Source organism: Arvicanthis niloticus, chromosome X, assembly GCF_011762505.2.
Source record: "Arvicanthis niloticus isolate mArvNil1 chromosome X, mArvNil1.pat.X, whole genome shotgun sequence".
Taxonomy (NCBI): domain Eukaryota; kingdom Metazoa; phylum Chordata; class Mammalia; order Rodentia; family Muridae; genus Arvicanthis; species Arvicanthis niloticus.
The window spans coordinates 49,979,149-50,006,222 of record NC_047679.1 but is presented as its reverse complement, the minus strand read 5'-3'; the positions used below and the strand labels follow the sequence as shown (position 1 = coordinate 50,006,222).

Genomic DNA, 27,074 nt, shown 5'->3' with positions numbered 1-27,074 from the left:
ATTTCAAACAGATGATAGCACATGTGTTAGGGCTCTTTCAATTGTCAAGTTAAAAATACTTTTGTTTCTTCTACAGTATTTAATGTAAGTTGCATTGATTATATACCTTTCAATTGTGTTTGTGTTTTGAAATCAGGTATGTCAGTTACCGAGGTCTATCAACCAGCTTTTGTTTTAATGCGCTGAGTATCACAGAACCTTGGTATTCTAAAAATAGCCTGCAAGTACTGGAAGAAATGAGTCAGGCTTTAAGCAGAAGCAAGAGGGTAGCAGGCTTGATTATTGCTGGTATAGCAGCTTTAATTCCATTAGTTGCTAGCACCACTGCTTCTGCAACAGCATTGACACAAGGAGTTAAGACAGATACTTTTGTGAATCATTTAGCAAAAAATGTTACTAATGTGTTGAATATACAAGAGAATTTAGATAGGTATTTGGAAGAACAGATTGATGCTCTTTATCCTATTCAAATTATCAGAAAGAGGTTCAGAATTTAAGAGTAAGGAGCCATCTTGAATATCATGCCAAACCATTGGATTCATGTTAGTTCTAAAATTTAGACTGGTAGTCACTATAATTAGAAAAAAGTTTAAAGACACTTGCAGTGTATTCGGCATAATTCTAACACCTCTCTAGATGTTTTAACTTTATATAGTAAGCTTATGAATTTCAAGAATGCTGCTCTGCTGGGTGTTGATGTGGTAGATACTGCTGATAAAATTACCCATGGCCTGAGGTCAGTATTTCCATTTTGGTCAAACCTCACAAATGGCATATATAGCTTGATCAGGCTAGCCCTTCTTGTCCTGGGAATACTTTTATTCCTGACCATCATGTTAAAGCTTGTCTTTAACAACATCAGCATGTTGCCAGCCAAAGTACATGGCTTGAACCTGAAAATGGACCCCCAGACAGAGTTATTAAATTAACAGGCTGGCAAGCCAAGGACTGATAAGATTCTGCACAGAGCCTTACCAACCTAAGACAGAAGTGCATTGCTTTTGGTAATGCATATTCCATGATGGATAAGGACGGCATTCTTGTGAGAATGACCTAAGACAGGGTCAGTCTTGTTAATGAAATAAAAAAGGGGGAGAGGTGGAGAGCCTTTGGGGCTGCTCAGCAAGACACTGACTTGGGCCAAGGACAAAAAAGTAGGCTTCAGGCAGGAATCTGACATTAGGCTAGAATAAAGAAGTAATTTCGGGCAGGAATCTAAATCTTAGGCCAGAACAAAGAAGTAATTTCAGGCAAGAATCTAAATATTAAGCTAGAACAAAGAAGGAATTTCAGCCAGGAATCTAAATTTTAGGCTAGAACAAAGAAGTTTGCTTCAGAGATGAAAATGACTTTGGACTATGACAAGGAAGTGGACTCAGATATTTTGGTTGTCCTGATAAGCCCTTGGAAACAGTGATCATGGGAGTGTTCACAGAATTCTGTTTTTGTCTTGCTTATTCTTTGACTATTTGTGTTTGTTGTATTGCTTGTTCCTTGACTATTTGTATCTATTGTATTGCTAGTCCCTCAACCTAGAACTGATCTGAATACTTGCATGTAATTCAAATAGTCCAAAAGCAAAAAGGAGGAGGGGGATAGAATAGAGGGTTCTAGGGAGGGGAATGGAGAAAGAGGATGACATCTGAAATATAAATAAAATATCCAATAAAAATAAAGAAAGGAAACAAATTATCATCTATTACAAGAAGAACCTTCTCTATATTGAGGTTTTAGTGCTGTACTTACACATACAGAAATTATGTCATAAGGAGTTATTTTGTTGCTATGATCCTATAGCAAAATATCAGTAGCAGGTTTTCCCCAAGGCCTGTGGCTTAACTGGTCCCAGGTTCTTGGCTACTTTACCAGTGTCAGATATGGATTCTATCTCATGGAATAAGCCTTAAATTCAAATTTTTAAAAACCAGTTCATTACTCCCATAACATTTGTGTCACTATTACAACAATATATCTTGTGGGCAGGTCACTAGTGTAGGTCACAAGTTTTAGAGCTGGGAGATTTTGATGATTACCATTCTCTTCTGGTAGCATCCATAATACCTTCAAGTACCATAAACTCTAGTCAGTAGGAGTGAAACTTCTAGTTAGGTACCAGCTGAACGTCTCTATGTTCAATGACATAAATGTTAGCATCAACAATAGGGTTTTACCATAAGATAATAGCCTATAATATCTGGAAGGTTCTCTAGGAACCCTTTGACCAAAAATTTAGCAAGGTGTAACTCATTCCAAGCACTGAGGATTTTACTTGGTAGAATTAAATGGATATTTGGAGCAAGTATCCCCCATTATACGGTTAACTACATTTAAGTTACAGTCATATATGTATCTATTTAAAACGCTTCTAAAGTATGTTCCCATATGGTTTTTCAAAAGGCCTTTAGTATTAATTGTTTCTTGCCACATCCCTCACTTAACCCTACTTGCCCAACCCTCCTCATTTAATATACCCAAGCACTGAATAGATACATTTTTTGGTAGATCTACTTCTTACAGTTTGAGGATTCTCCACAATGATTTGCATAGTAACTGTACAAGTTTACATTCTCACCAGTGATGGATGAGTGTTTCCTTTTCTCTAGGAACCCTTTGGCCAAAACTCAGCAAGATGTAACTCATTCCTAGCACTGAGGGTTTTACTTGGTGGGTTAGTTTGGTAGCATGGTTTGGAAGAAGAAAAGGAAAGGGAGAAATGCACCAATTATATTATAATCCCAAAATTAAATTTAAAAATAATAATAATATTTGTTCTGTGCCTTTGACTTATTTCTTCTTCTTCTCCTTCTCCTTCTCCTTCTCCTCCTTCTCCTTCCTTCTCCTTCTCCTTTTCTCTCCTTCTCTCCTTCTCTGCTTCTTCTCTCCTCTCCTTCTTCTCTCCTTCTCTCCTTCTTCTTCTCCCTCTTCTCATGTTATTTGTAGGTTTGTTTTGTTTGTTTTTGTCTATCCATAATGTCCCAGATTTCCTGAATAGTCTGTTCCTAATTTTTAAAGATATAACATTTTCTTTGGTTGAGTTATACATTTCTTCTATTTTATGTTCAGGACCTGAAATTCTCTCTTCTGTGTCTTTTAATCTGTTGGTGAGGCTTACATAAGAGTTTTTTGTTTGATTTCCTAAGTTTCTCATTTTGAGTTTATTTCAATTTGGCTTATCTTAGGAATTCTATTTTTAGTTTTTAAATTTTCTATTGTTATTTTTGTTGTTTCATTTTGTTTGAGAAATGTTTTCTCTGTGTGCCATTGGCTGTCCTGGAATTCACTTTGTAGACCAGGCTGGCCTCAAATTCATAAAAATCTGCCTGCCCATGACTCCCAAGTCCTGGATTAAAGGTGTATGCCACCTACCAGCCTAAATTCTATTTCTTTTTTAATTCCACTTTCAAATCTTAAAGTTGTTTTCCTTATTTAATTAGTTTGTTTTTTCATGGTCTTAAATGAGGCATTAATTTATATCCTCTTTAAAGTGCTTGAAAATATTCATAATTGCTGTTTTGAAGTTCTCAACTTGTGCTTCAGTGAAATTGCTTTTCTCAGGGCATATTGCAGTAGGGTTGCTGGCTTCTCAGGAGACATGTCTTGGTTGTTCATGATTTTGCACATAGGTCTAGTTATCTAGAGCTGTGACATTTGTAGTTTCTTGGTATAGTTATCTTGCCTTTATTTAGTTAATTGTCCAGTTCTCTAAAGAAACTTCTATTATTTCTAGCAGGTCAGGACCACTAGTAATAAACCTCCTTAATTTCTTCTTGTCTCCTTTACATTTAAAGAATAACTTTTAGGGCTCAGGATTCTAGTTTGATATGGTTTATGCCCCTCAAATTCTAAAGTATCTTATACTTTCTTTTTGCTTTCATTCTTTCTGAGAGGTAAAATATAAGTCTTATATTTTAAGTAAGGTCTATTTTTCCTCTGACTTCTTTTAATATTGTTTCCCTACCTTCAGTTTTCTGTGGTTTGTATGATACACCTTGCCTTAATTTTGTTTGGTTTGATTTGGTTCATCTGGTGTTCTACCATCTGTTTGGACATTAGGTGAGCTCCCCACATCTATGATTTGGTATCTGATATTAACTTGAATAAATTCTTAGTCATTTTTGCTTCAAATATTTTTTGGTCCTTATTTTCACCCTTAACACTCACACGTGGCATACATTACACATTTTTAGTTGCCCCAAGGTTCTTGGATTTTCATTCTACATTACAAAGTTTTCAGGCTTGGAGACTCTTTGTTTTTATTTTATTTTTGCTTTGTCTTGTTGTCCTTTTGCTTTCTACTTCTGGAAGTTTCTACTAACATATACTCAAGATTAAGCTCTTATCTTGTCCACTTCTGATCTTCATTACAGACACATGGTTCAGATTTTCCTCATAAGGACATGTATTCTACAAATGTTCTGCTTGAAAGTCTCTTACCTGCTAAGATGTGCTTCTCTGTATTTGCCGCATTAATTCAATTTAAAGGCTCAGTGGTTTTCAACAGCATGTCAGTTTTCTGTTACATTTAAAAAAGATTGCTGTTTTTCAGTTTGGTTAATTGTTTAGAATGGAATTATGAATCCTACGCTAATTACATGCCAAGACAGAAACCTGAAGTCCTGTCTTCCACTTTGAATACCAATTTTACACATGCATAATTCTGCGACATTTTGTTTTGATGTATTAACTCACTGAGTTATGCAGATCTTCCCATTCCATTGCATAACCTAAAAATACAAGCTTCATTAAATATTACTGAATGATTTCATCAAGAAGCTATGTAGTTATGGCTAATGGGAACAAATTTTCTTTTTTAATTATGTCATATTGCTGATTTATTGTTTTCCTTCCTGAATTAAGTTTTTTTTTTCTTTTTAAAAATTTTTTATTGGATATTTCATTTACATTTCAGATGCCATCACTTTTCCCCATTTCCCCTCCCTAGAACCCCATATTCCATCCCCCCTTCTCCTTTTTGCTTTTATACATTTTTTAAAATGTTAATCAAGGCTTTATAAGCTTGGTAATGCTCAATAACAAGATGACCATACAATCAGAAGTGTAGCCCAATACCTAACCTAGATATATCAACTATCATTAACGGGCAGAGACACACGAACATCCACCTCCATTTCTCCCTCCCCCCCATCACCTAGCTCCTCTTTTCCTTCTCCTCCTCCTCTTCTTACTCCTCCTCTTCTTCTCCTTACTCCTCCCACCTTAGCTCCTCCTACATATCACCCCTCCTGTTAAAATAAAACTTTTCTTAAAAAATATAACTAGAGCATAACTATACCAATTTGTGTCAGTAAGGTACAAACAAGATTGACCTAATACCCAGTCCATCATTTTGTTGACTAACCAGAACCTCTGTCATCTCTCCTAACTAAAAGACTTAGTTCTGAACCTGGCTTTTTTCTTGGCTTTAGAATGAATGTCAGCTGAAAACCATCCACTCAGATCTTTTCTCTCAAAGTAAATAGCCTGGATTGGCTATGAGACTATAAGTCTTCAACCCTGTCAGAAATCCAGAATGACTGAGTTAACTGAAATTATGGGAAGCACAAAGCATAGCTTCTAAAACTTAGCCAATTTATAGAGACTGTTGAACACCTGGACAGTCCCTATACTACAGAACGTTGGAGCATCCAATCTTCAGCATTCTGGCCCAGGATCATCTGACAGACCCAGTGATGCAGAATTATTAAGGGCTGATTACTCTGTCTTGCCAGATATAATCAGTCAACTATTCTGCAAGTGTGTAATTTCTGGACAGTGATTTGTCTGTAGATGAAAAGAGTCAATTCTTGCCTAGTGGCTGTCTCACCACAACTGGAGTAACTCCAAAGATGCTTAATTTCTTCTTAGAATCCAAGACAGGAAGCTGTCAGGAGCAGACAGGTCTCTAATCAAAATGAACATTAATACAGAAATGATTGTAATGTCAATTCTGTAGACTTCAGATGTTTTGAAAACCAACTATCCATGTAAGGTAATCAGTTCTAGCGAAAGGCTAGAAAGCCTTCCTCATCTGGGTCACATACAAAAAACAACATTCATATGACTGTAATTCCAGCACACGGAGTCAAGTTTAAGATCATCTTGAACTAGGTCATAAATTTCAGGTCAGTCTGGAAAGGAAGGAAGGGAAAAAGGAAGGGAGGGGGGGAGAGAGGCAGGGAGAAAGAGAGGGAGGAAAGGGAACTCAGGATATATATTAATTACTTTTCTTATCTCTATGACAAAATATCTTATAAGAGAGAGTTTATCTTTGCTTACAGTTTGAATGGATACAGTCCATCATGGCAGTGAATCTATGGCAGCAGGATTGCGAGACATTTGGTCACGTTGCATCTGAAGTCAGAAGCAGAAAGCAGATAAGAAGCATGATCAGGCCATAAAACCTCAAGTTGCAATCCAAGGAACCCATTTCTAGCAATGTTATGCCCTAAAGTTCCCCCAACCTTCCAAAAACAGCATAAACACCTGGAAACCAAATTTTTGTGTTATGGGGTCCATTTGGATCCAGTACAATTCAAACACCAGGTCAATTAGGATGACAAATTTTATTTTAATCAAGCTGCTACTGGTAGATCAGGGCTGCAGAACAAACTCAGGACCTGAACTGGAACCATGAGCCAGAATATTACATAATATTTAAGCTTAAAAACCTCAAACATATGTGCCAAGTTGTAATTACATTTCCCCACCAATCAGGATTTAGGGATAAGGGCTTTCCTTATGTGGTTGATATATGTCAACTGATACAGAATGTAGGTTTTAGAGTCCATACAATCAAATCCATTTGTTCTTTTGTAGTTAGAAACAGTTATTATATTTGGAGGAACAAAGGATGAATAATAGGAACTGTGTTTAGCAACAGTCATTAGGTTATGGAACAGAAGATGAATAACAGACTCTGTTCAGCTATTGGGAAGTCCCCAGCTCCTTTAGGGGTCTGGAACCTTGAACTTAGTTTTCCCCTATGATTAAATGGAATCTAAAAACAAAATGGCAATACTTAGGACAAGTTTCTTTTGCTTGTTAGCAACAGTTATTTTTTATTGAATATTTTATTTATTTATAATACAGATGTCATAAACATTTCCCAATTCCCCTCCCTAGGACCTCCTATCCTATACCCCCTCTTCCTTTATGCTTTTATATCATTTTGATTACATGCATGTATTAAGGTCAGTTCTAGTTTGAGGGTCTAGCAATACAATAGATGCAAATAGAAAAGGAACAAGCAATACAATAAACACAAATAGTCAAAGAAAAAGCAAGGCATTAAACACAATTACATGAACACTCCAGTGATCACTGTCTCTAAAGGCTCATCAGGATGACCCAAGTATCTGAGTCTACTTCCCTATCCTAGCCCAAGGTCATTTTCATGTCTAAAGCCTACTTCCTTGTTCTACCCTAAAATTTAGATTCCTGTCTGGAATTACTTTTTTGTTCTAGCCTAATATTTAGATTCCTGCCTGAAATTACTTCTTTGTTGTAGCCGACGATTTAGCTTCCTACCTGAAATTACTTCTTTGTTCTAGTCTAATGTCAGATTCCTGCTTGAAGCCTACTTCCTTGTCCTTGGCCAATGTCATATTCCTGTCAAAAGCCCATTTCCTTGTCCTTGGCCCATGTCAGCTTCTTGCTAAGCAGCCCCAAAGGCTCTCCACCTCTCCCCCTTTTTTATTTCATTAACAAGACTGACCCTGTCTTAGGTCATTCTGACAAGAAAGCCTTCCTTATCCATCATGGAATATGCATTACCAAAAGCAATGCACTTCTGTCTTAGGTTGGTAAGGCTCTGTGCAGAATCTTATCAGTCCTTGGCTTGCCAGCCTGTTAATTTAATAACTCTGTCTGGGGGTCCATTTTCAGGTTCAAGCCATGTACTTTGGCTGGCAACATGCTGATGTTGTTAAAGACAAGCTTTAACATGATGGGCAGGAATAAAAGTATTCCCAGGACAAGAAGGGCTAGCCTGATCAAGCTATATATGCCATTTGTGAGGTTTGACCAAAATGGAAATACTGACCTCAGGCCATGGATAATTTTATTGGCATTATCTTCAGCATCAAAGCTCAACAGGTCAGCATTCTTTAAATTCATAATCTCACTATACAAAGTTTACACACTCAGAGAGGTGTTAGGATTATGCCAAATATCCTACAGGTGTCTTTAAACTTTTTCTAATTATAATGACAATCATTGTGAATTTCAAAAGTAACACTACTCCAATGATATTTGTCATGACACTTGGGATGGCTCTTAACTCTTGAACCCTGAACCTCCTTCAGAAAATCTGAATGGGTTATAGAGCACCATTCGTTGTTCTAGATATCTATATAAATCCCTTTGTATACTCAATACATTAGTAACATTTTTTTTTGCTAGATGGTTAACAAAAATAGTTGTCTTAACTCCTTGTGTCAGTGCTATTGCAGAAGCAGTGGTGCTAGCAATTAATGGAATTGAAGCTGTTATACCAGCAATAATCAAGCCTGCTACCCTCTTGCTTCTATTTAAAGCCTAACTCACTTCTTTCAGCACTTTCAAGCTTTTTTTTTTTTCAGAGAAGCAAGATTTTCTAATACTCAGGGCAGTGAGACAAAAGCTGGTTGATAGACCCCCGTAACAGACATGCCAGGTTTCAACACACTAACATAATTGGAAATTATACAGTCAATGCAACTTACAATAAATACTGTAGAAGAGACAAAACCAATTTTAGCTTGACAACTAAAAGAGCCTTAAAACATGCACAAACCCTTGTTTGAAATCCAGATCCTGTCCCAACTTTATCTCTTGCTATTGTAACATCATAGCAAGCTACAGCTAGCTTCCAAATATGTCTCTGACAAAGTCCAGAACCAGTCTTCCAAAAGTAGACTGTTATTTCCAATATTGGATTGATTTCTAGACCAGTACATGATTGAGTCCTAATAGCACCTTTAAGAAGAATACAAGAGACATAATTTCTCTTTTCATTCTCTATCCCACAAGGTCTAAAAACTTGAGTCAAGGCAGCTTGTCCCATCTGGGATATAGTCAAGCAAAAGTGGGTCAGGAACATATGTTCAATACAGCTCCACAGTCTCCCTTGTCAGGGCACTCAGCAAGCTCACAGGTCGGCATCATTCTTTGTCTCAGCATAAGTATGTCTCATCAATCTTTTAAAGTTCCATGGGCCTCTTCTACAATATCTCGTCCTTGAGGATTATACAAAATCCCCATAATAAATTGTTGACAAAAAGTCTCGACTACTCGATGTTAGCAACAGTTAAATAGGAGCATCTCAGTGACTTTCCATATGTAAGGTATAACCTCAAACTTCACGTAGTTTTGGGGGAAAAGTCTACTATACTTCATAAATCTATTGCACAGCAAAAGTGAATAGTTTTTCCAAAGTTGATACAAACTCAAGATGATTATATCTGCAGTCTCACTTTAAGGTTCTACCTGCTGAATCTGATTTACATGGCCTCTCAACTTCTAACAGTTAAGTTTTTTGTTGCCCTGACATGAGCAAATATGTGGGAGACCTTTTATTGACAAAGGACTAATATGGGAGGCCACAACCCACTGTAGGTGATGGTACCTCTGGCTTTTATGGAAAAGCAGGCTGGTCAATCCATGAAAAACAAGCCAGCAAGAAGTATTCTTCCATTGTCTCTGCTTCAGTTCCTGTCTCCAGATTTCTCCCCTGACTTCCCTAAATGACGAAATGTAAACTGTAAGACAAAATGAGCCCTTTCTACCCAAGTTATTTTCAGTCATGGTCTTTATCACAGCAATAGAATGCAAACAAAGATACAACTGTATTTTACATTTCCTAAATCAATGTTATTCCATTTTTCCTCTATAATTTTGACAGGGTATAATAATGGCTAAAGTTAGCAAGATGAAAGATAATTATGTTCCTGCCTGCCAGGCAGAAATGAGAAAGGATATTCTAAAGAAAGACTCCTGGCTCTGACCATCAAATTATTGAAACAATGAACCTAAGAAATTACAGTTTCCTTAGGATTCTCATGACAAGAAGAGAAAAAGGCTAACAGAGGATGGAAGATTTACAACTAGTCAGATGGCATTGAAGGACAGACTGACCTAGTAGGACATTGGAGCTGAGACAGTGGTGGTTAGGAGATCCACACCTTAGGGGGACTATTTACTTATGCATTTATCTCACCTTCTATTTAAGCTTTACACTCATGTTGGGGTCCTGAAGACAGACTTGTAGGTATCAGTGGACCTCTGTCCCTTTTCTCAGTATAGCCTGCAGAATGAACAATCAATCAATCTCTGTCTCTCTAACTCTATCTCTCTCTTTCTTCCTCCCTCCCTCCCTCCCTTCTCCCTCTCTCTCTCCCTCTCTTCCTCACCCTTCCTTTTCCCCTTCCCCTTCTGTCTTAGTCCAGGGTTTCCATTTCTGCAGAAACATAATGACCAAGAAGCATGGGGTGGGGGTGGGGGGAAGAATTCATACAGCTTCCACATTGCTGTTCATCACCACAGGAAGTCAGGACAGGAACTCAAGCAGGTCAGGAAGCAAGAACTGATGCAGAGGTCATGGATGGATGTTACTTACAGCTTGCTTTCCCTGGCTTGCTCAGCTTGCTTTCTTATAGAACCCAGGACTACCAGCCCAGGGATGGGGCCCTCCCCCTTTGATCACTAATTGAGAAAATGCCTTACAGATGGATATCATGGAGGCATTTCCTCAAGGGAGACTCCTTCCTCTGTGATAACTCCAGCTTGTGTCAAGTTGACACACAAAATCAGCCAGTACACCTTCCCTTTTCCCCTCCCCATTGTTAATTTGGCTTTGTTAACTGGACTATCAAGGACAGATCTTTGACTTGTTAAGTACATGCTCTGATCCTAACTCCAGTAACAATCTGCTACATATTATTTTCCTGTAGCTTCTAAAATAAGTTACCACAGAGTTGGTGGCTTAAAATAACAAATATTCTCTTACTTCTGTGGAAGTTAGAAGCTAAAAAATCAATTTCACTTAGGAAAAAAATCAATGTATCAGCAGGGTCATATTTGCTCCACAGTTTCAAAGTTTGAAGCTGCATTTCTTACCTTGTAGCCTCTTATTCACTTTCAAAGCCATCAGTGTAATGTTTACGTCATCATTTAACCAGTTTAATCATTTAGCCATCATTTAGCCAGTAAGAGAGAAGATACTCTAAAGAGAGATACTTTTGCTCCTCATTTTGGGTATCAGGCTACTGAAACAATGGACTTCGGTGAATGAAAATTTCCTCAATAAGTTCATGCTAGGAAAAGGGAAACTCTGGTGACAGCAAGAGAAGTCACTTGACTCCCAGGAGGAGATAAGATGAAATTCTGACAACTTACTAAAGTACTTTGCAAGACACTGGAGACCAAAGGTCAGTAATTGAAAGGGGCCGCATTTTGACCACGACTGTCTAAACATGCATACATTTTACCCCTAAGTAAAACCTCATTCTAATACCCTGAAGACTGATTTGAGGTTCACTGAACTCCTTTATTTGTTCCTCTTCCCAATATAACCACCTTGACTAAACTTTCTTTCTCTACTTTTCCTATTACTTGTCTTGTTTAAATGGATGAGTGGAAGGAAGACTGAGTCTTGCTTGTTGGAGCTGTTAGGGTCAACCTTTCACTCTAAAAGCTCCAGTAACAGTTACATTGTCTTCTTTTCAGGCCCAGTGTCATCTGTCTCACTCATATAATGACATTTGTGGTAATATCAAAATAATCCAGGTCATCATATCTCATGATCCATAACTGAACAACATTTTCAGAGTTTTCTTTCCAGTACCATATAATATGTGTAGATTCTAGGTATGAAAATTTGATAAATTTAAAACCATTTAATCAGTCTAGTATGGACAGAGAGTAGAGAAAAGTATGCTAAAAATTAATTTAAAACATTTTAAACAATGTAACTTCAACAGCCATAAAAATCATGTACATAGGTATTTATTAAGACACTAAAGGGTACACAGACAGTATTCAAATTAACAAAATCAGAAATGCAAAAGGAGACATAACAACAGAAACTGAGGAAATTTAAAAAATTATTAGGTCATACTTCAAAAGCCTATACTCTACAAAACTGGAAAATCTAAACCAAATGAATGACTTTCAAGACAGATAACACTTACCAAAGTTAAGTCAATACCAGGTAAACTAATAAACAGTCCCATAGCCCCTAAGGAAATAGAAGCAGTCATTAAAACTGTCTCAGAGTCTTACCAGACTTTCAAAAAAGAGCAAATATCAAATTATTCCACAAAATAGAAGCATATGGAACACTAACTAATGAATTCTATGAGGCCACAATCACCCCAATACCTAAACCACAAAAAGACTCAACAAAGAAAGAGAACTTGAGACCAATTTCACTTATGAACATTGACACAAAAATACTCAATAAAATTTTCACAAACCGAATCCAGGAACATATCAAAAACTTGATCACCATGATCAAGTAGGCTTCATCCCAGGGATGTAGGGGTGGTTCAATATATGAAAATTTATCAACAAAGTCTACTATATAAACAAACTTAAAGGAAAAATCACATGATCATCACATTAGAAGCTAAAAAGAAACCTCTGACAAAATCTAATACCCCTTCATGTTAAAAGTCTTGGAGAGATCAGGGATTCAAGGCACCTACCTAAACATAATAAAAGCATTATACAGCAAGCCAATGGTCAACATCAAATTAAATGGAGAAAAACTTGAAGCAATTCCACTAAAATCAGAGACAAGACCAGAATGCCCACTTTCTCCCAATCTAGTCAATATGGTACTTACGGCTCTAGATAGAGCAATAAAAAAACTAAAAGATACCAAGGAAATACAAATTGTAAAGGAAAAAGACAAAGTGTCACTTTTTATAAATATGATACTATCACCATAAGAGACCGCAAAAATTCTACCAGAGAACCCCTACAGCTAATAAACACCTTCAGCAACATGGCTGGATACAAAATTAACTCAAAGAAATCAGTAGCCTTCCTTTATACAAATGATAAATGAGCAGAAAAAGTAATTAGGGAAACAATACCTTTCACAATAGCCACAAAGAATATAAAATATCTTGGTATAACTCTAACCAAGAAACTGAAAGACCTATATGACAAGAATTTCAAGCTCCACAAGAAAAAAATTGAGAAAGATATCAGAAAATGAAAAGACCTCCAATGCCCATGGATCAATAGGATAAACATAGGTGAAAATGGCCATCTTACCAAAAGCAATGCAACCCTCAGCAAAATTCCAACATAGTTTTTATATTGACCTTGAAAGAGCAATTCTCAACTTCTTATGAAAAACACAAAACCCAGGATAGCCAAACAATAAAAGAACTTCTGAAGGAATCACCATTCTGGACCTCAGGCTGTACTACAGAGTAATAGTGATAAAAACTGCATGGTATTGGTACTAAAACAGACACGTTGATCAATGGAATTCAATCAAAGACCCAGAAATAAACCCACACACCTATGCACACTTGATTTTTGATAAAGAAGCCCAAACCATACAATGGAAAAAAGAAAATATCTTCAACAAATGGTGCTGGTCTAACCTGATGTCTACATGTAGAAGAATGCAAATAAAACTGCACAAAACTCAAGTCTAAGTGGATTAAGGACATCAATATAAAACCAGATACACTGAATCTCACAGAAGAAAAAGTGGGGAATAGCCTTGAATGCATTGGTACAGGAGACAACATTCTGAAATGGATCAGGCTCTAAGATCAACAATTCATAAATGGGACCTCATGAAACTGAAAAGCTTCTGCAAGACAAAGGACACTGTCAATAGGACAAAATGGCAGCCTACAGATTGGGAAAAAATTGTTGCTAACCTTATATCCAACAGAGGGCTAATATCCAAAATTTATAAAAGACTCAAGTTAGACCCAATTAAAAATGGGGTTCAGAGTTAAACAAAGAATTCGCAACAGAGGAATCTCAAATGGCCAAGAAACACTTAAAGAAATGCTCAACATCCTTAGTCATTATGGAAATGGAAATCAAAACAACACAATCAGAATGGCTAGGATTCTAAAAAACTCAAGCAACAGCACATGCTGGCAAGAATGTGGAAAATTGGGAACACTCCTCTATTGCTGGTGGGATTGCAAGCTGGTAAAACCACTCTGGTAATCAGTCTGGAGGTTTCTCAGAAAATGGGAAATAGTTCTACCTGAAGACTCAGGTATACCACTCCCTAACATATACCCAAAAGATGTTTCACCATACCATAAGGACATGTGCTCTACTATGTTCATAGCAGCTTTATTGGTAATAACCAGAAGGTGGAAACAACCCAGATGTCCATCAACTGAAGAATGGATACAGAAAATGTAGTTCATTACACAATGGAATACTATTCAGCTATTAAGAACAAGGACATTATGAGTTTTTCAGGCAAATGGATGGAACTAGAAAATATTATCCTGAGTGAGGTAACCCAGTCCCAAAAGACATGCATGGTATGTACTCACTGATAAGCAGTTATTAACCATAAAGTACAGAACACTCCTGATATACCTCAAAGACCAGGTAGGAACCCCATCAGAGGGATAAGGACACAAACTCATCTAAAAACCTTTCAACCCAAAATTTGTCCTGTCTAAAGGAAATGGAGGGACAAAGATGGAGCAGAGACTGAAGGAAAGGCCAACCAATAACTGGCCCAACTTGAAACTCATCCAATGGGCAAACACCAATCCCTGACATTATTAATGATATGCTTTCAGACAGGAGCCTAGTATAACTGTCCTCTGAGAGGATCTTCCCAGCAGCTGACTGAAACAGATGCAGAGACCCACAGCCAAACATTGCACAGAGGTCGGAGACTCATATGTTAGACTCTGGAGAAGGATTAAAGGTGGCATATATGTAGCAGATATGCAGCTCAGTCTCCACGTGGGCCCCCAAAACAATTGCAGTGAAGGCTCTCCCTAAAGCTGTAGCCTGGCTGTGGTATGTGTTCCCCAACAGGGCTGCCTTGACTGGCTTCAGTGAGAAAGAATGTGCCTACCCTGGCAGAGACTTGATGCACTTGGGGATACCAGGGAGCTCACCTTCTTAAAGGAGAAGGGAAGTGGGGAATGGAGGAGGGTTTCTGTGAGAGCAGAACCTGAAGGGTGCAGTGTTTAATGTAAATAAATATATTAATTTTAATTAGACACTTAAATATAAGTCTCTCTTGCTTCCTCTAGACAATTATTTTCTTTATACAACTCTTTCCCTTTCTTAATACATGTAGTTTTCTTAATTTTTTATTGGATATTTTATTTACATTTCAGATGTAATCCCCTTTCCCCATTTCCCTCCCACCAAGGAAGCCCCTATCCTATCCCCCCTCCTCCTGCTCTTAATACTTGCACTTATTGAAAGCTTTTCTTTACTCCATTTTTTCTTCATACTGATTCTTCCAAAATTCTTTTTTAATTTGTATATATTATTCTCTCATATTTTTGAAATTAAAATATAATTACATAATTTCCCCTCTACCTTTCCTCCCTCCAACTCTTCCTATACTACTTGTTCTTTATCTTGAATACATGGCCTCTGGTCTTTTTCTTTAATTGTTGTTACACATGCACACACACACACACACACACACACACGCACCAGAAATACATGTGTATGTATTCCTACACATGTAAATACAATCTGTTCAGCTTTTAATGTTACTTGGAACAGGATGCGTGATGTAAGACTGCATCTTCTAGAAAGAAGAAGGAAGTCACACCTATAATACTGTAACAGTAATGCTGCCTAAACAATACCTGGATAAGAGTAACAACAACTGACATGATAATATGGAAGGGGAATGTCATACTGGACCCCAGTACTACACAAAGAACTACAAGCAAATAAGAAATACTAAGAGTCAGAGAAATAGTTTTCCCCAGGGAAAGTCCTACAATTAGTTATCTAATACCAAGTGGTCAGTTCTGAAATCATACATATAACTTATATCTCATGAATTTCTTTTCTGTAGTGTATATCAAGAATTTAGGCTGAATAAAGGTTTCTAAAAAGAACTACTCAGGCTGCTTTAGCTGTCACTGTAGGGCTGCATGTCTCACTGATCCCGACAGTAGATGTGCTAGACGCTGTTCTAAATAGATTACATACATTAGCTCATTTGTTTCTTATAACTCTATCATGAAGAGATTATGTGTTAATTATCAACATTTTCCAGGAGAATAAGTAAGGTACAAATTAAGTGACACATTCAGAATCAGATTCCAGGATACTGTCAGGTCAAATTCAAAAAAAGGCAATCTGGCTCTGGAGCACCTAACAGCCACTATGGTATCTTTATAGGACATCAGAGAATGGATGATACATTCAGGAGGTGAAAAAGAATATCCTTAAGTTACTAAATTATTATTGCATAGAAGAGGTATTATTCTGTATCATTATTTAAAACTAGACCAAGAATATTGGCTGCAAATTATATCATTTGAAGTTATCATTACATCATTATGAATCTGCTCTACGAGTGTGAATCTTCCATCAATGAAAATTGAGCAGAAGGCAGATGAACAGGTAATTTTTTAAATGTTCTAAAATCTAGATGGAGAGCTAAGGACTACACATCTCTCTTGAGATAAACTAAATAGGCATGTGAGCAGGGCAGGGCAGGGCAGGGCAGGGCTATCTGTATAGTGTTAAAGGCTCATGTTAGAACTGTACATGACCACTGAAAACTGCCTAGGTACAACTTGACTAATCAAAATACTTGCTAACTATCCTTTTCTTCATTAGAAAGGCATTTCTACATAATCTGCTTTATTAAATCGCATGCTACTAACATGCATCTGATGCCATGACACATCCTAAAAATCCAAATAAAAACAGAAAAGGGGAGCAAACCTGGCCTGGTTTCATTTTAGTTGCTATAAAAAAGTATTTTAGAAAAAAAACCAACTTGGGAGGAAAAGTATACTTTAGCCCCAAATTCCAAGATATAGTCTATTATAGTAGAGAGTCAGGTGGCAGGAACTTAAAACAGATAGTCACATCACATTCACACCCAAGAGTAGAGAGAAAAGAATACAGGCGTGCCTACTTGTGTTCACCTTTCTTAATATTCGTACACTGTGCAGGAAACTCTTACATAAGGAATAGGGCCATCCACACTAGACTAAGTCTTCCCACATCAATTCATGTAATCAAGACAGTTCCCTCAGACCTGACCACAGGCAAATCTAATCTAAACAGTCCCCCTATGAGACTCTCTTTCCATGTGATTCTAAATTATATCAAGTTGACAAAGTAACCATCATATATGGACCTCTCAAATAGCCCTTAGTTTTAGCTGTCCCTCCATGTATTCCCTCCCCTAACCCCCTTTCCCTCCAACTCTCTATTTCAGCTTCTTAAAATATGTACATATATGAAAGAAACCTAAATGGAATCACCAAATAAAAGGGGAGAAACGAAGCCCCAACTAGACATATCTCTTACCATCAAATGAAACTTCCAGTGCTGAGAATAGGTTGTATCTAATTGTATTGTTAACCAAATGGGCTCCATGGAAACACCCACCACCACCACCCTCATACCCTACCCCTGCAAAAAAAAAATCCTCGAGATATTACCAAGGCTACTGATTGTTTCCCACAAACTGATGGTAAGGTTCTATTGTTAAAGACAAGCTGGTGCCTACCTAGAGTCTTCACCCCTACTGATGTATTCATGGCACTCTGCCCACTACCAGAACAGAAAGATAAATACCAACCCAGCTACAAATCCTTTGATCTACAATGGGGACCTGCCTACAAGATATGCGGATACAATAGTGGCACAAGCTTATGAGTAATCAAGAACTGTATGTGCAGACTTAAGGCCCACCCAATGAGATGGAACCCATGCTTGACACTGCTCAAGAACCCACCTGCTAGGCCATGGACCCAGGGTAAAACCAAATATTACTTTCCTGCCAAAGGAGCACAGCAATAAAATGACTGCTAATGACATTCTGCTATACTCATAGATTAGTGTTTTGCTCAGCCTTCATTAGAAAAGTTGCCTCCTTCAGTAGATGGAAGCAAATACAGAGACTCACAACCGGGCAATGTGCAGAAAGTAAATGACCTTAAACACTCAGTCCTAAATGGAAGGATTTTGATCAAATCCCTCCTCTCAAGGAACTCTGTGGAAGAAGAGGCAGAAAGATTTTAAGAGCCAGTGAGGATGGAAGAAACCTAGGAAACAAGGACATGACTCATAATAGTATACATTTTACATCATTGCTAAGTGCAAAAGTATTTCATAAATATGTATCTTCACTGTGTCCAATGAACTGTGGTATTTTTAATATCCCATTAACTTGTGAAATACCATTGATCAGAACTCATGAGATTGAATTCATAATTTAATCAATGAGTTTCAACTTATATTTTTAAATGCTTGAGCTAAGATCACTTTTTGCTTGTTGTTTCTAAAGCATTTCTGGTTTTATGCTGACAAAAATAGAAGCTTTCTGTCCAGTTCCCTGATCATCTTGACTCATCATGATCTTTCATATTATGTCAGCTACCCTGTCCCATAGTTAGACTTCTATTTACATCACAGTCAAAGACTTGAAATGCTATGCATTTATTAGTTTGCACTTATTTAACTACATGTGTATGCACGTGCATGCATGCCATGTTGTGGAGGTCAGAGGATGATTTGTGGGAGTTGCCTCTCTCCTTCCCTTTACCACAAAGTTTGATTCAGAGATCAAACTCAGGACATCATGCTTGGTGAGTTATTGGTAGTGTCTTTGCTGACTGAGCCAACTAACAGGCTCCCAAATCTCACTTTCATGCATTCAATGTCACCTTTAGTAACTCTCTAGAAACTAGCAAACTTCACTAATCATATGTTCATCTCATACCTTTTACTCCATCATCCTTTTATATCCTTTCATATATATTCATATATATGTGAAAATCTTTATAATTATCCATTCTATATATCTTCAGCCACCTGGAAATCTTTTCCTTGGAAAATAGCCAAAACTAGCTAAATCAAATTAACTCATTAAATTTCTCAAACAACTCAAAAAGCATAATGCAAAGGCATGGAAGGTGTCCAGAGTAGAGGAGGGTAGCTATGGTAGCTTTTTATGAAGTATCAGTGGCCTGCAAGGTGAAAATGTATTTATAGTGCATCACTTGTGAGTCAGAGTTCAGAGAACATAGCTAGGAGGGGTATCTATAATGAAGGAAAGATACCTATTATTAAATTTCAAAATTTAACTTAAAAATCAAGACATCTGTCAGAGGGCCATACTTCTGAACACACAACTTACATCATCAAATAAGAAAAAAAAAATCAAGCTAGTTCCTAATTTGAAGCTTCATCCCTACTTGTTAGCATTTATGGTTCTGGAAGGTACTTTGCATATTATCAGAGGAGTAAAGTAAGGATCAATTTCATATAGCTGAATGGAATCCTGTAATCTAAAACAGAGACCTGCCTACAAAATTTATGAATGCAATACTGGCACAAAGCTTGTGGGAGGACCAGCTACCTTTTAAAATTAGATTTAAGGCCCATTCCAGATAGAGACTACACTTCACACTGATAAAGTGGCCAAGGATGCAGACTAGACAGGTCACAGGCCTCGGGGAAAACCTACTACTATTATTCTGCTAAAAAGCCATAGCAATAAAATGAATCCTAATGACATATTGCTATACCCCCTACCGGTTCCTCAGTCAATCCTCATCAGAGAAGCTTCTTGCAATAGGTTTTAATTAACAGAGACCTACAGCTGGGCAATATGTATAGTAGGAGACTTTGGAGCACTCAGTCCTAAATGGGATGTCTTGATCAAACTCAAGGCTCAGGGGTTCAGGGGTCTATGTGGAAGAAGAGGTAGAAGTATTTTAAGTGTCAGAAGTGGATGGGGACATTAAGGAAACATCATCCTGATACACACAACTCATAGAGACTGTGACATCACACAGAAATAAAATAAAATAAAACAGAACAAATTCAAGCCAGACAATCCCACCACTAACCAAAAAGCTATTTGCAATTGATACCTGCTGGGAAAGGGAAAATCAGTTTTCTTCTATGGAGTGTCATGGGAATAACTACATGCCCCAGGGCCGGTCCCATAAGTACTTGGGTATCACAAGACAGACTCCATGATTTTTGTGTGTGCTTTTTGTTTTGCTTTGCTATTTTGTCTTATTTGGGGTTTTGTTTGTTTTTTGTCCATTTTGGGGTTTGGTTTTGTTATTGTTGTTTTGAGAAAGGGTGAAGGGAGTATAAACTTTGGTGGAAATGAAAGTTGGGAGGATCTTGGAGGAGCTGGATGAAGAGAAAGAATATAATCAAAGCATACCATCTAAAAATTTAAATAAAAAATGAAGTATTCCATGGCCTATACTATTAACTAAAAGAACGATATCCTGATTAAACCCATAACTTAAAAAGGATTAAGAATTTCCTAAACAGTAGCCAAAATGTCTAAGATGTAATGAAAAATTATTCTTTGTATCAAGAGCTATGGAAGCCCTAAGCATAATTAACTGAACAAAACTACCAAGATGACTTCAAGTATTTAAAGGGGTGAGGTCATGAGAGTTACTAAAGAGATGTTAAATAAATATATTTTAATTAAAATAAAAATGTGTTTACTGAAAAAGCCACATACAATTCTTCAACAAGCAATTTAAAATAATCTTGAGACAAATGCAAAAATATTGGAAAATATCAGCAAAGAAATGAGTTAGTTTCAATTTAAAAACCTAAATGCAAATTGTATGACTAATAAAACACAATAGCTAATGTCTTTTAAATAGCTATCTGCACTCAATAGTAGAGTGCAGAAAAAATAGAGTTATCAAAATCGAAGGCAGAATTTAGGTATAATTTACCTGGTCTTAACAAGAAAAAAATAGTGGAAACACAGGCTCTTAGGCATCTGTAGAACATAACAAATGATCAAAAATTTGCCTGTATTGTCACAGATCTAGAGCTCTAAAAGAAAAAACAGGGGGATGAAAAGAAAACAATAAAATGGAGTCTGCTTACAAGAAGAAACTGGTAGAAAAGAAAATCTTGAGACCTTCCTTTTTACAGTGGGGAAACAAAACTCAACAACAATCTGTAGACTGATTTCCTCCAAGAGAAATCGAGAAACCAGCTAATAGGTTCCTGCATCTCAGGCAAGCATGAATCCAGCCATACTAAAGTCAAGATGAAAGGCTATGGTACTTACTCGCCATGATCTCTCTGTCCAGCTCAGCACAGTATAATTGGAGAAAACTCAATTGTTGGCTTCTTCCTGGTGAGGGAAAAAAATAAAAGACTAAACATATGTTGAACATATGGACTTACAGGGGTGGGGGTGGGTCTGTGTATGTGGAAGTAAGTTACATCTTCCCTGTGTAGAAGCACTGATATTAAAGGGTGCCAAGTGGAGGGACCATTGAAAATAACACAAATATTTAGGCTAAATCCCCACCCCCACAAAGTATGGAACAACAGAGAAAAAATTCCAACTCTAAAATTCTCCTTGAGAAGGAAAAGAGTTGGAACATATGTCTAAATGCTGTCTTTTCAGATAGTTACCTAATGTAGAGGCTCAAATACCACCACACTAAGAATACCACTCTATGAAAACTCTAAGAACCGGAATGCTCACCATGTCTCAAAGGCAACCGAGAATAAAATAGATTTCTATGACTTGCTGTTGCTCCATTTGAAATGTAGTAGAACAGAGTTCAATACAACATAGTGACTTCTATTTTAATGGAAAGGGAAGAACACAGTAGGGTGAGTGTTCAAATTTTTATTTTTTAAGGCTACTTCCCATAGAAATGATTTGTATCACTAGTAAACTCACATTGCTTCAATGCATTGTTGATTAAAATAGAATTATATCACTTTGCTCCTTCCTGTTTCTCCCATCAGCTCCTCCCAGGTATTCTCCCTCTAATACTTCCCAGGACCCCTACTCTCAAAATGATAGTCTTTTATTCTTTGATTATTATTGTTACATACATTCATATGTATATACGCACAAATATATAAATACAACATGCTAAGTCCAGTTTTGTTTTATGTGTGTATACGGTTTCTGGGCTAACCACTTTATACTGGATAATCAATAAGGGGCCTCATCCCTGGGAGAAGCTAATTTTCCATCTCTTAGCAGTTACTAATTGCCTATAGTTCTTTTTCTAAGGGTAGAACCCTGTGAAATTTTGCCTCTTACACATTAGTGTATCTACTAATACTACCATTATTCTGCTTGTTTAAGCAGTCATTTCTAGAAAAGACTGTTTTACAGCTCTCTTCTAGATATTCTGGTTCTTAAGAGTTTTTTTCCTGCCCCTCCTCATTGATTTTCCCTGAGCCATAAATGCAGGAACAGGAATGTAGGTGATCTAATCGGGCTGGGCTGCCCACAATCCCGTGATATCCTTATTGTGACCAGTTATCTCTGTGATGGATTCCATTTGCTGAAAAGAAAAGCTTCTTTGATGCAGGTAGTGCTATACTTATATGTCGGTATAAGGATACAATTAATAATGTACTAAGGAATGCTGGTCTAACAAAGCAGTAGTAATAGATTCTTTTCTAAGATCCATAGCCTCACTAGCCCTGAGAAGATAGATTTCCAGTACAAAGTATGATTTCCTTCCTGACGATGAGACTTCAATCTAACTAGACAGCTGTTGGATACCACCAACATGTGTGCCATATGTGATGGATATCTTAGCATGCTGGACATGTTGTGATTCATTGTTGTGTTGTGGGATAAGAATATTAATTTCTTCCCTCCATTGGCACTTTGGATAGTATTTTCTGGCACCATAGAAACTACATTACAAGAAGGAAGCTTTCAGGTTTGAACCAGCTCAAATCATCCAAGCCCTGTGTCCTAAGTGTTCAGTGTGTTTAGCAATACACCAAGAATTAACCAAAGACAATATCAATGATTTATATTGTTTTAGGAGTCAATTGGTCTACACTGCCCAACTATGCAAAAGGAGCTTTGACATGCCTAGTACTAGAGGTATTTGTTGTTGTCGATGTTGTCAGTCTATGATTCCTGTGGGGAACACTGGCAGCTCAGGTAACATAATTTCCTCCTCCACCACCACCACTGCTTCTCTCTCTCTCTCTCTCTCTCTCTCTCTCTCTCTCTCTCTCTGTGTGTGTGTGTATACATACACATGTGTGTGTTTATAGAAATACTGGTTTCATTTTTCTTTACAGTTAAATAGTATTACAATGTACTTACATGTACAAGATTTTCAATATCCATTTTCAGGAATGAATATATATATATATATATATATATATATATATATATATATATAATTTGATATTAAAAATACAGCACTATTCATGGAATATGTTCTTCTAGCTGGGCTGCCTTGTCTGGCCTCAGTAGGAGAGGAAGCACCTAACCTCGAATAGACTTGAAGTGCAAGGGTGATGGGGATATCCAGGGCTCCTCACTCCCTCAGAGGAGAAGGGGAGGGGGATCAGGGATGGAGGAAGGATTGTGGGAGAGGGGGGCTGGGAACATGATATAAAATGAATATGAAAAAATTAAATTAAAAAACCCAGCAGCTTTAAAAGTGCAATACTAAAGAGAGACACCAAAGATAGCAAACACTGTAAAAATCAGGGGGGAAAATAAATAAATTTTTGGATGAGGAGCCCACATACCCAATCCAAAGTCTGAGAATCATAGCAGCTTTATTTATAACAGCCAGAAACTGGAAACAACCTAGATGTCCCTCAATTGAAGAATGGATATAGAAAATGTGGTACATCTACACAGTGGAATATTGATTCAGCCATTAAAATCAAAGACATCATTAATTTTGCAGGCAAATGGATGGAACTTGAGAATATCATCCCAAGTGAGGTAACCAAGACCCAAAAGGACAAGCATGGTATGTACTCACTTATAAGTGGTCATTAGCCATAAAATACAGGATACCCATGCTACACTCACAGACCCAAAGAAGCTAAACAAGATGGAAGGTCCAAGTGAGGATGCTTGAATTTCACTTAGAAGGGGGAATAAAACAGTCCTAGGAAGCATATGGAGGGAGGAACCTGGGTTGGAGAGGGCATGGGTAGGGGTATGGGGGGATCAGGATCAGGGGTGGGGAGGGACAGGAGAGATGGCCAGATGGTCATGAGAATGAGTGGAAATCTGCATCTGATAGGGATGGGGTGGGGGTGGGGCATCTCCAGGACACAACAGAGAACTGGGATAAGGGAGGCACCCAAGAGTCAATGGGAGTAACCTTAGCTATAATTCTCAGCATTGTGATTATAGAACCTGAAGAGGCCACCTCCAATAGCCAGACAGGAACCCCAGTGAAGCGATAGGGACACCAACTCACCTACAAAACTTTTGACCCCAAAATTATCCTGTTTACAAGAAATCCAGGGACTGGGATATGGAGCAGAGACAGAAGAAATGTTCAACCAATAATTAGCCCAACTAGAGATCCATCCCATGGGTAAACACCAATCCCTGGCACTATTAATGATATTCTGTTATACTTGCAGACAGGAGTCTAGCATAGCTATCCTCTGAGAGGCTCCACCTAGCAGCTGACTCAGACAGATGCAGACACCCACAGCCAAACAGTGGATGGAACTTAGGAACACTTATGGAAGATTTAGGGCCCCAAAGGGAATAGGAACTCCACAGAAAGACCAACAGAGTTAACTAACCTGGACCTTTGGGGTTCTTAGAGGTTGGACCACCAACCAAAGAACATACAAGGGCTGGACCTAGACCTGGTTCAGTGAAGGCTGGACACCCCAGTGTAGGGGTAATCATGTGTGGGGAAGTGGGAGCCGGAGGGTGGGTGGGGGCATATCTTCATAGAAGCAGGAGGGGGGATGGGGATAGGGGTTCCTGGGTGGGGGGAAATTGGAAAAGGGGGATTCCATCTGAAATGTAAATAAAATATCCAATAAAAATTTTAAAAATGTGTATATATGTATATATATATATATATATTATATATATATGAAAGGTTACCAAAGAAAATGAAAAAGAAATCAAAATATCTCTGCCAAAAAATAGAGTGAAATATGAAAGAAAATAACAAGGGGCTGTCTGCTAGAAAGAAAACAACAAAACAGTGATAGTCCTACCTGTCCAACAATTTTATTAAATGAAAATAAATTAAGATCCTTAATCAAAATGTATACAGTGACTGAATGGATAAGCAAATGACAAAATAAGGTTTAACAATATGTTAAATAAAACATACTCACCAAATGGCTATCAAAGATGAATAGGAGTGATTACATTTCATATAAAATAATATTTAAGGCCAAAAATGTCAGACGAGAAAAGAACATTCTGGACTAATAAAAACTGGGTTAGTTTTAAAGGAATAAATAATAATGATAAAGATATATGTACCTGAGAATGAAGTATAAAATATATAAACCAAATGAAAGAATTAAAGGAAAAATACATTATAATATCAGAAAGGAAAAATGTACAACTACTCTTCAAAGGAATTATATAAACTAATAGTAAATTAAAAAGGGAACAGAGGGTTTGAATAGCACGTTGAACTAAGTGAAACTAATATATATATACATATACATATACATATACATATACATATATGCCCCCTGTAGTAAGATAGTTATTCTCCTCAAGAACAAACACAGATGGGGGTCTAGAATAATAGCATAAACTAATTGAGCCTAATAAATATGTATACAACATTCCAACCAACATTAGAGTACACCTTTTTCTCAAATATACTTAGAACAACCTCCAGATAAATCTCACTGAATCATAAGGTTCTTAACAAACAGGAGAAGAGAATAAAATCATATCAAGTTACTGTACTAATAGACTGAAAGACTTAGCAGTATTAAAGTGTCCCTGTTACCCAAAGCAATATACAAATTTGGTGAAATTTGCATTTAAAAATTGATATTTTTCTCTAAAACACAGAAGAATTCTAAAATTTATATAGCTCATCTACCAATACCCAACTGCTGAGATAATACTGAGAAAAGTATAATGAAACTAGAGACCTCACATTCTCTGCTCCCAGAATATATGACAAATAGAAAGAAATAAAACAATATGAAACTGACATATAAAGGCAGACTAACACAGTAATTTGAAAAAGAATAGTGAACCTAGGAATAAAAGGACACCCATATAGTCAAATTATCTCTCATAACAATGCCAAAGCTGCATAATAGAGATACAATCTTCAACAGATGGTTCTGAAAAAATGGACATATATGCAAAAGAATAAAATTGTATATTCACCTCTCACAATACATAAAACTAAACTCTAAATCTATTAACATAGATTAAATAGATTAAGACCCAAATTTAAGACCTGATAGTGTAAAATCTCCTATAAATGAAATACAGGAGCAAAGCTTTACAACATCTGTTTGGCAATGAAATTTTGGCTGTGACACCAAAAGCACAAGAAAGACAAGTAAAAAGTAAACAAGTGGAACTCTATTCAACTAAAAAGCTTCTATGTAGCAAATCTATCAACACTTCTGGTGTGCTGGTGCACACCTTTAATTCCAGCACTTGGGAAACAGAAGCAAGTGGATCTCTTTGACTTCAAGGCCAGCCTGCTCTAAAGAGTGAGTTTCAGGACAGACGGGGCTATGCAGAGACCCTGTTTCAGGACAGGGAGTGGGGACGTGCAAATCTATCAACATAGTTAAGAGGCAACCTACAGACTAGGAAAAATGTAAAACCTATATTTCAGATAAGAGAGTAGTATGCAAAATAAAAACTCATTGAAATTAATAGAAACACAAACCCACTATAGTACACACAAATAACATAGACAATTCTTCCAAGATCAAATGGCTAATGGGTGTATGAAAAGATCCCAACTATACTAGTCACCAGAGAAATTCAAGTGTTTTCATTTCATGCTTTTAATGTGATCATTGTTTTTAAAACGTAAAAAAAACCCCAACAAACAGAAAATAACTATTGTTCCTATCTCTTACAATGTGAAAAATATCCTTAATGATAG

At 37.1% G+C, this 27,074-nt stretch overlaps 1 protein-coding gene across 3 annotated transcripts in view; it reads right to left on the bottom strand.

Annotated features, from left to right (window-relative positions):
* Positions 1–27,074, bottom strand: part of Zc3h12b (zinc finger CCCH-type containing 12B) — a 170,138-nt gene that overhangs the window by 129,335 nt on the left and 13,729 nt on the right. For all 3 annotated transcript variants that reach the window (XM_076918464.1, XM_076918463.1, XM_034485642.2), the window contains exons 2-3: positions 21,266–21,331; positions 6,277–6,351 (exon numbers count right to left, since the gene is read on the bottom strand). The gene's annotated coding sequence lies outside the window, so the exon portion shown is untranslated. The remainder of the gene's footprint in view (positions 1–6,276; positions 6,352–21,265; positions 21,332–27,074) is intronic.